This window comes from Leucoraja erinacea, chromosome 3 (assembly GCF_028641065.1).
Source record: "Leucoraja erinacea ecotype New England chromosome 3, Leri_hhj_1, whole genome shotgun sequence".
NCBI classification, from domain to species: Eukaryota; Metazoa; Chordata; class Chondrichthyes; order Rajiformes; family Rajidae; genus Leucoraja; species Leucoraja erinaceus.
In genome coordinates this window covers 51,241,757-51,252,397 of record NC_073379.1, presented here as the reverse complement: position 1 = coordinate 51,252,397, position 10,641 = coordinate 51,241,757, and the positions used below count along the sequence as shown (strand labels likewise).

At 43.4% G+C, this 10,641-nt stretch overlaps 1 non-coding gene across 1 annotated transcript; it reads right to left on the bottom strand.

Annotated features, from left to right (window-relative positions):
• Positions 1-760: 760 nt before the first annotated feature.
• On the bottom strand, positions 761-917 carry LOC129695935 (U1 spliceosomal RNA). The gene has a single exon (XR_008723254.1). It is a non-coding gene; the product is annotated as a U1 spliceosomal RNA (small nuclear RNA).
• Positions 918-10,641: the final 9,724 nt, after the last annotated feature.

Below are 10,641 nucleotides of genomic sequence, written 5' to 3'. Positions count from 1 at the left end.
ATCACTGATTTAGATGACAAACCCCAATGGGCCCAGCACTAAACCCTGAGGCACACCACTAATCACTGGCCTCCAGTCAGAAAAATAGCCTCCCAGCATCACCCTCTACGAGCCAATTTTCTAATAATTCAGCTATCCCTCCTTGGATCCCATGAGATCTAACCTTTCAAAACAGCCTACCATGCAGAACCTAGCTGTATGCGAGAGGAATCCATTTCTGAGCCAGTGCCTGTAATCCTGTGAAAGAGCACTTTATTATCACTGAAACAAGTCAGTCATACGGAAATAGGTTTTAATCTCCTTTTAAAGCAAATTCAAAACCATTTTGATTTCCATAACAATATGACTAAACTTAAACATTCTTAAACATTGTGAGCAACAAATGGTGAGCAACAAATGGTAAACATCTTATTAATTTTCCAACGCGATTCTTTATTTAGTCATTTTCTGAAGATATGTTTGAATGGACTACGTAGTTTAGAGATACAGCACGGAAACAGACCCTTCGGTCCACTGAGTCCACGCCGACCAGCGATCCTTGCTCACTGACACTATCCTACACACTAGGGACAATTTACATTTATATCAAGCCAATTAATCTACAAACGTGTACATCTTTGGAGTTTGGAAGGAAACTTGAGATCCGGAGAAAATTCACGCAGGTTACAAACTGCACAGACAAACACCTGTATTCAGTATCAAACTTGGGTCTTTGGTGCTGTAAGGCAGCAACTCTACCGCTGAGCCACAAAGCTGCCCTCAGAGCATGAACGCAGTACCCACTACCACAAATTTTGCAGTTGAGTATCTCGCATTTGGGGACATCGCTGGCATCAGGAGTCCTGAAGTGCAATGGGATATCCTCATCCTGGGAGAGCTGCCTTTTTGATCATGGTCTCTCCCTGCCAGGTAAGTACGTTTCTTGGGTCTTTGTGCACTGAGTCTTATTGGACCACCTTATTGACACAGTAAGAGATGTGAAGTCGTAGTTTATTGCTCAGTAACGTGCAGTAATGGAGCCTATTTAGATCCGAGCACATAGTTTTACTGAATTAAAACAGGGATTGGAGAACGTAGAATGAAAGTTGCCAGTCTGATTAATGGCACCCTTAATTTTCCAATTTAAAAACATTACTTATGACTCTTGGACTGCTAGTGCTTAGATTGAACCAGGGACTGTGGGACAAAGAGTTAAGAGTCATGGAGAAATAAGTCTATGAAAAGGGGAGAAGCTGAAACAGTTAAAGTCAGAAAGTAAAGTTAGTCTCTGACAGTAGTGATACAATTGTAAGCACACACAGAATCAGCCAATCAACCCAAGACATTCCAGTTGTGTCAGAGCCTGAACTGATAGGGTGTGAGCAAGAGGAAGAGGACTGAACTTTGTTGCCTTCCCTCACAGTGGGAAACGTTGATTCCGCTGTGTGGGGATGTTTTTATGTTTTATGTTAAATTCTACAGTGTTGTGTTCATCTTATCTGTGTGCTGCATGGTAACTCAAATTTCGCTGCACCATTGGTGTATGTGAAAATAAATATCCTTTGTCCTTTGATGAGGAAAAGTAGGACGAGTTAATTTGTATAGACTGAATTGATAGAGACATCAAGTATGTGATCTATTTAATCCTTTACCAGATTACAATAAAATATTTTGTATTTGCCAGACATCACATAAGAATGAAGATAGACACAAAAAGCTGGAGTAACTCAGCGGGACAAGCAGCATCTCTGGAGAGAAGGAATGGGTGATGTTTCGTGTCGAGACCCTTCCTCCAGGGGTGGAAATCCTGGGGGGGGCATGTCCCCCCCTGTTATCAGAGGTGGGGTATGATCCCCCTCCCCCATGTTTTGTGAAACATGTATTTTGCAATCAGTTCCCATCCAACCTCGCGCTGCTAGCTCAGACTGAAAACATTAGACTCTGAAAAGCAAATACTCTGAAAATGTCATCCTTTATTAATGATAAACACTCATCCATTCCATTTCATTACAAGCTTTGTAAAGTATTATGTCGGGTTTAATGAGTAGTGTACTGCAGAACGATTCAAGTCTTTCATCACTTCATTCCTCTGACTCACGAAAACGATATGTTTACTGTCACTGGTAACTGCTACATCGACATGCATAACCTAATCCCTAGTAAATATAATTGTGTAAACTGACCTTGCTTCAAGTATGACACGTTCCTTTGAATAAAATTAACTGGAGAAGTTCTTAAAACTGTTTGATGGGGGTACAATTATCATTTGAACTTTGGAGGTAGACAAATGCTGGAGGAACTCAGCGGATGATGCGGCATTTTCCCAGAGAAGGAATAGGCGACGTTTCAGGTCGAGACCCTTCTTCAGACCCTTTGTGAACTTTGAAATGTCTGATGGTCCATTGTGGAGATGTTTGAGGAGAAGGCATCCAGACAATACTTCATCTGAAAAGGAGCTAAAAAGAACACTACGGCGTGTATTTGGAAGGTTTCACTTGACATAAATATAACGCCATTGACAGTGAATGGAATAATCAAGATTGTAGATGGTAGATGTTACTTCTCCCTTCATATTACAGAGACCAAATGCTTTCTTCAGATTATAAATCAATTTTATTAACCAATTGACACCCTCTTGAAACCTACTACCTGCCCCCTCGACGTTGTCCCCTCTGCCCTTCTAAAGGATGTTATTACAATAGCCGGTCCCAGCATCCTCGCCATCTTCAACAGTTCTCTGGCCACTGGCACTGTTCCTACCTGCTTCAAGCATGCGGTGGTCCAGCCCCTCCTGAAAAAAACCTAACCTCGACCCCACATTGCCAATCAACTACAGACAAATTTCAAAACTTCCTTTCCTGTCAAAAGCCCTTGAAAAGGTAATTTTTATTCAACTTATGCCTTACCTTCACCAAAATACTATCTTGGAAACTTTCCAATCAGGTTTCAGGGCCCACCACAGCACAGAGTCTGCCTTGTTGAAGGTACATAATGACCTACTGCTCACCGTTGACTCCGGCAACTGTGCAATCCTGCTCCTTCTCGACCTCAGCGCAGCATTTGATACTGTCGACCACACCATCCTAAATGACCGTCTCCGGTACGGGGTTGGTATTGATGGCACTGCCCTGAGCTGGTTCATCTCCTACCTCAAAGGTAGGAGTTTCTCTATTAACATAGGCAACTCTTTCTCCTCCCCAGCTAGCCTCTGCTGTGGGGTTCCACAAGGTTCCATCCTTGGCCCCATTCTCTTCTCCCTGTATATGCTCCCCTTAGGCCAAGTCATTCAAAGGCACGGCATTTTCTTCCATTGCTACGCAGACGATACACAACTCTATCTCCTCCTGAAAACCGATGATATCTGCTTAACCTTATCCACTGCCTCGAGGATATAAAGTGTTGGATGGCCCAGAACTTCCTCCAACTAAACGAGAGTAAGTCTGAGGGCATCCTTCTCGGCCCCTCGGACTCAATCAAAATGATAGCAGGCAGCCTTGGAAGCCTTACCCCATTACACCAACCTCACGTCAAAAACCTTGGCGTGATGTTTGACTGAGCATTGAAATTTGACAAACAAGTCAATGCCGTGGTAAAAGCCAGCTTCTTCCAGCTTCGGATGATACCTAAAATATAACAATTCCTCCAGTTTGATGACCTCGAAAAGATCATCCACAAATTTATCTCCTCCCGCCTCGATTACTGCAACTCCCTCTACACTGGCATCAGCCAATCTTCCCTGTTCCACCTGCAACTGGTCCAAAACGCCACAGTGAGACTCCTGACGGGCACCCGAACAAGGGACCACATCACCCCGATCCTGGCCTCTCTCCACTGGCTCCCTGTGTGGTTCCGAATAAATTTCAAGATCCTCCTTTATGTCTACAAAGCCCTTAACGGGCTTGCCCCCACCTACATCAAAAGTCTGCTTACCCACCACACCACCTCCAGGTCCCGCTGATCAGCCGACTTGGGAACATCCCGCGGTCTAGGCATAAGCTCAGGGGCGACCGCGTCTTTGCAGCTTCTAGACTGTGGAACAGCATCCCTCTTCCCATCAGAACTGCCCCCTCCATCTACTCCTTTAAGTCGAGACTTAAAACTCATCTTTACTCTCAAGCCTTTCCTGACGCCCTCCGAGTGGGGGCTCTTTGTATGTCTTTATATATCTATGAACCAATGTTGTATAACGTTAGTACCTCTACCAATGTAAAGCACTTTGGCCAACGAGAGTTGTTTTTTAAATGTGCTATAGAAATAAAAATTACTTGACTTGACTCGACTTGACTCTATTTTTACAGCTGGCAAATGGGGATTTTTTTTTTTAATACTTCCAAGAATACAAAGTTTTAGGTTGCCTATAATGCATATCATTTATATATTGCTTGCTTTTAATAACTTTGTTTCCATACTACAGCTTGAATGTGTCCTGTCCTGTATTATGTTGTCCAGCATGTTGTCCAGTGTATTTTAAATCTGTGGTACATATCTGCACTAATTAACTCATTCTAACGGCCCCATAGTAGAAGCGTCCATGTCGCGGGGCTGGAAACTGGAAGAATCCTGAGCTAATTACCGTCCACAGGACCCCAGGCTGAAATCTCAGAAGCCTCGTGTGTGTGTGTGTGTGTGTGTGTGTGTGTGTGTGTGTGTGTGTGTGTGTGTGTGTGTGTGTGTGTGTGTGTGTGTGTGTGTGTGTGTGTGTGTGTGTGTGTGTGTGTGTGTGTGTGTGTGTGTGTGTGTGTGCGGCTGCCAAGAAATTGTGTCCCCCTCATGTTTTGATAGCGATTTCCGTGCCTGCCTTCTTCACACTGCTAGAAGGGTCTCAACAAGGAATGTCACCCATTCTTTCTCTCCAGAGATGCTGCCTGTCCCGCTGAGTTACTCCAGCTTTTTGTGTCCATCTTTGGTTTAAACCAGAACCTACCACCTGCCCCCTCGACACTGTCCCCTCTGCCCTTCTAAAGGATGTTATTACAATAGCCGGTCCCAGCATCCTCGCCACCTTCAACAGTTCTCTGGCCACTGGCACTGTTCCTACCTGCTTCAATCATGCGGTGGTCCAGCCCCTCCTGAAAAAAACCGAACCTCGAACCCATCATTCCAAGCAACTACAGACCCATTTCGTATACATCAGGTTTACATCAAGGATCTCTCTGTACTTTGCTCCATTCTGCTTTCCATCAATCCTGACTAGTTTCCCAGTTCCTGCCGCTGACAAACATCCCCACAGCATGATGCTGCCACCATCATGCTTCACCATAGGTATGGTATTGGCCAGGTGATGAGCGGTGCCTTGTTTCCTTCAGGCCAAAGAGTTCAATCTTGGTTTCATCAGACCAGAGAATCTTGTTTTTCGTGGTCCGAGAGTCTTTAGGTGCCTTTTGGCAAACACCAAGCGGGCTGTCATGTGCTTTTTACTATGGGGTCGCTTCCGTCTGGCCACTCTACCATAAAGGCCTGTTTGGCGGAGTGCTGCAGATATAGTTGTCCTTCTGGATGGTTCTCCCATCTCCACAGAAGAACTCTAGAGCTCTGTCAGAATGACCATTGGGTTCTTGGTCACCTCCCTGACCAAGGCCTTTCTCCCCCAATTGCTCAGTTTGTCCAGGCGGCCAGCTCTATGAAGCTGGTGGTTCCAAAGTTCTTCCATTTAAGAATAATGGAGGCCACTGTGCCCTTCGGGACCTGCAATGCTGCAGAAAATGTTTTATATCCTTCCCCAGATCTGTGTCTCGACACAATTCTGTTTCGGAAGTCTACAGTCAATTCCTCCGTCTTCATGGCTTGGTTTTTGCTCTAACATGCACTGTCAACTGTGGGACCTCATATAGACAGGTGTGTGCCTTTCCAAATCATATCCAATCAATTTAATTTACCACTGGTGGAATCCAATCAAGTTGTAGAAACATCTCAAGGATAATCAATGGGAACAAGATGAACCAAAGCAATTTTGAGTGTCATAGCAAAGGATCTGAATACTTATGTAAATGTGATATTTCAGTTCATTCTTTTTAATTACTTTGCAAACATTTATAAACACCTGTTTTTGCTTCTTCTTTCTGGGGTATTGTGTGCAGATTGCTCCATTCTCTCAGTATATGACAGTCCCGCCATGTACTGAATGTACTGAACCGTCATCACAATTGTGTGCTAAATAAGATCATGTTGAATCTGTCACTTCCAGTTGTAATTAACAAACGATAGACAGAAGGCTTCCCTCAGGTGACCTCCCCTCTGGTAGATGCAGCTGGTGGAATCAGAATATTTGTGCAGCCATCTGCTTCAGAGGTCTTGGAATTCTCTACTCTTAGACCACCACATGGCACTTCTATGGCAGCTTCCCCTACAGTCTGTCTGTCCTTTTCATCTTTTTTTTTGTTATTTTTAGTGTGTTTAAAAAGTATGTGTTAATGTACTCTGGTTTGTTTTATGAAAAGTTTTTTTCAATCAAACTTTTTTTCTTACCTTGCCGGAGATGCGATTGTATTCTGGATCGTATCACTGGTCGCTCTGCGGCCTAACATTGTGGAGCTGAAGGCCTTGACTTTAACATCAAGGAGCTTGCAGTCTCGGGTTGAGACCGACGGGTTGAGGTCTCGGGTTGAGACCGACGTCGGGAAGCTCCAAAAGCCGCACGACATTCGCCTAGCCCCGACCCGGGGTAGATCACCTGATGCGGGGGAGCTGAGATTATCCCCGATGCAAGGGCTCGATTGCCCCGAAGAGGCCTGCCGCCGGCTACGGGAGTAAGATCGTCCCGTCAACGGAAGTTTAGAGGCCCCTGAATGCGGGAGCACAAAGAAGGGAGAGATTTAACTTTTTTTAGCCTTCCATCACTGTGAGGAATGCAGAGGTGTCACTGTGGTGGATGTTCATGTTAAAATGTATTTTGTGTGTTCTGTTGCTTTTTATTGATATGACTGTATGACAAATCAAATTCCTCATATGTTGCAAAACATACTTGGCTAATAAAGTATGATTATGATTATGATTAGACAATCCCAATTATGGTCATCCTATGTTGTGAATAGAACCAATTAATGCACATTACTGAGCAATTAGCTAGTTCACATCTCCTCTGTAAACCTTTAAAGTGACCTAGTAAAGCTCATAAACCCAATAAACCAATGCCCATTCTAAATGTCCTTCTAAAAAATGACCTGGATAATAAACAAAGATTGTTTAGCTCCGTTGATTGTGATATACACTAGTGTGCAATTAAACTCGTTGTTCATATAAAGCTCATAGAGTAAATATTAAATATACAATAATTATAACTATAACAATAAATACAATAATAGGTGAGAAAGTGCAGAATAGTGCAAGATTGTAATGCAAAATGTAGTGGAAAAGAATATTAAAGTACAATAATGGAATGTGAATGAGGTAGAGTTAAGAGTATGAGTACATGGTTGTACTGTAAATAAGCTCTTTCTAAACTTCCCCCCCCCCAGTCTAGTTCAGTCAATAAAACACTGATTCAAGCATTGGAACAATTACACTTTATATTTGGATAGAACAAAACAATCACCCTATACGTTACCTAAACCACTGCAGGTTCAATCTGCCTGGCCAAGCCCTTCAGCGTCGTGCAAGCAGAAACACTCCAAAAGGTCACGCAGTCTCAAGCACTCTTCCAGAAGATCGACAAAGGACATCGTGGAGGCTGCCTTTTATAGGTTCCCAAACCTTGAGGGGCCGAACAATAGAAGGGTGGTCTGTTTACAATCCAATCAAACATAGTAAATTACAATACATTATTGACAGTTACCCAGGCCAACAACAGAATTCCCCTTACATTGTTGCAGGAGAAGTTTCCAGAAGAAACTAACAGAACTTGAATAATGCAACATTTACCCTGGGATTCAAACAAACCAGATAGGGCTTAACATTTCAACCAATCAACATTAACAGGGTAACTGTCTCGTAACATTATTTCCAATATATTCACTTAGTTTGCATTTATCCAATTAATTTCATGCATTTTACATTTCCCAGCAGAAATCCCATCCATCTGTCAATTGAATATGCAACACTATTCTGGGCCCTAGACTGGCACCATTCAGAAGCTTGTCTTATTTCTGCAGAGCACACCAGACTTGACCAAAATGGCCTACCAATACATGTGTCCTTACTAAATTTTCGTACCATGGCTGCTCGGTTTCAGCCAAGATTAACAGTACCTCCGGGAATGAGGTGATTGGTAAAGATGATGTTCTTAATCCTGTATGTTTGAGATGTCACATTCCTGCATCTTCTCCCAGAAGATGGAAGAGAGAATAGGCAATGCCAGGGTGGAAATGCATCCTTGATGAAGCTTTAAACATTCCTGATGCAATGCACCATGAAGACGGACTGGATGGAAGGAAGTTGCAAACCTGTGATGGACGGGATGTGTTCACTACTCTGCAGGTTCAGAACATACCATACCATACCAGGCTGAGCTGCATCTCACTAGAATATTCCTCACAGTACATATGTGGGGATTTGAGAAAATCTTCATGGACATGTAGAATCTTCTCAGGTGTCTCAGAAAGTAAATACGCTGATGCACTTTATTGATCATCATATCCAAGTGCAGGTTAGATTGCTGTTGATATAAATATCTAGGACTACATAGCTCTTGACCATCTCTACTGCAGCTTTGTTGATGAAGGCAGGGTGATTGATGTTCACCCACTCACTTCCTTAGGTCAACAATCAACTAATTTGTCAACAGTGGTATCATCAATGAAACTTAAAGATTGAGTTGGCGCCATGCTTAGCCAAAGCTGAACATGGAGTAGAGCAAGGGATTGAACAGACAACCCTGAGAGGTGCCAGTGTTGAGTGTAAGGGTGGAGGAAATGTAATGTATAATTCTAACCGACCAAGGTATGCTGGTCAGGAGGTTCAGAAGCCAGTTGCTGTTGGAGGTCCCACGGGCAAGATTAATTTCAGTTCAGTTCGGTAGTGGGGAAAATGCTAGAGTCAGTTATTAAAGATGGGATAGCAGCACATTTGGAAAGGTGAAATCATTGGACAAAGTCAGCATGGATTTATGAACGGTAAATCATGTCTGACGAATCTTATAGAATCTTATAGAATCTTATAGAATTTTTTGAGGATGTAACTGGTAGAGTGGATAAGGGAGAACCAGTGGATGTGTTATATCTGGACTTTCACAAGGTCCCACATAAGGGATTAGTATGCAAACGTAAAGTATTGAGGGTTCAGTATTGATGTGGATAGAGAACTGACGGGCAGACAGGAAGCAAAGAGTAGGAGTAAACGGGTCCTTTTCAGAATGGCAGGCAGTGACTAGTGGGGTACTGCAAGGCTCAGTGCTGGGACCCCAGCTATTTACAATATATATTGATGATTTGGACGAGGGAATTGAATGCAACATCTCCACGTTTGCGGATGACATGAAGCTGGGGGACAGTGTTTGCTGTGAGGAGGATGCTAGGAGGCTGCAAGGTGACTTGGATAGGTTGGGTGAGTGGGCAAATGTTTGGCAGATGCAGTATAATGTGAATAAATGTGAGGTTTTCCACTGGTGGAAAGAACAGGAAAGTAGACTATTATCTGAATGGTGGCCGATTAGGAAAAGGGGAGATGCAATGAGACCTGGGTGTCATGGTACATCAGTCATTGAAAGTAGGCATGCAGGTGCAGCAGGCAGTGAAGAAAGCGAGTGGTATGTTAGCATTCATAGCAAAAGGATTTGAGTATAGGAGCAGGGAGGTTCTACTGCAGTTGTACAGGGCCTTGGTGAGACCAAACCTGGAGTATTGTGTACAGTTTTGGAGTACTAATCCGAGGAAAGACATTCTTGCCATAGAGGGAGTACAGAGAAGGTTCACCAGACTGATTCCTGGGATGGCAGGACTGAAGATAGACTGGATAGATTCGGCTTGTACTCGCTAGAATTTAGAAGATTGAGGGGGGATCTTATAGAAACTTACAAAATTCTTAAGGGGTTGGACAGGCTAGATGCAGGAAGATTGTTCCCGATGTTGCGGAAGTCCAGAACACGGGGTCACAGTTTAAGGATATGGGGGAAGTCTTTTAGGACCAAGATGAGAAAAACATTTTTCACACAGAGTGGTGAATCTGTGGAATTCTCTGCCACAGAAGGTAGTTGAGGCCAGTTCATTGGCTATATTTAAGAGGTAGTTAGATGTGGCCCTTGTGGCTAAAGGGATCAGGGGGTATGGAGAGAAGGTAGGTACAGGATATTGAGTTGGATGATCAGCCATGATCATATTGAATGGCGGTGCAGGCTCGAAGGGCCGAATGGCCTACTCCTGCACCTATTTTCTATATTTCTATGTTTCTATGAGTTACTAGAGCAAATAGAAGAAGAACCGGTGCAAGCAGAACAGGGCGAGAAGCCGACTACTAGAGATGCTATCACCTCGCCTCAAGTAACTGCTCATATTGGGGCCGGGGTAGAAGCTTGTAATTTTTCTATCTTACCAGTGCAAGTAAGGAACAGCAAGACGAATACAGTGTTGCAAACATATGGTTTTCTGGATCATGGAAGTTCGACTACCTTTAGAACAGAAAACTTGACGAGAAGATTGAATATCACAGGATAAGAGACTAAGTTTCGATTACGTACCATGAATAAAGATAAAGAGAGCATGAGTCATTACATTATGAGTATGGAGATATCCA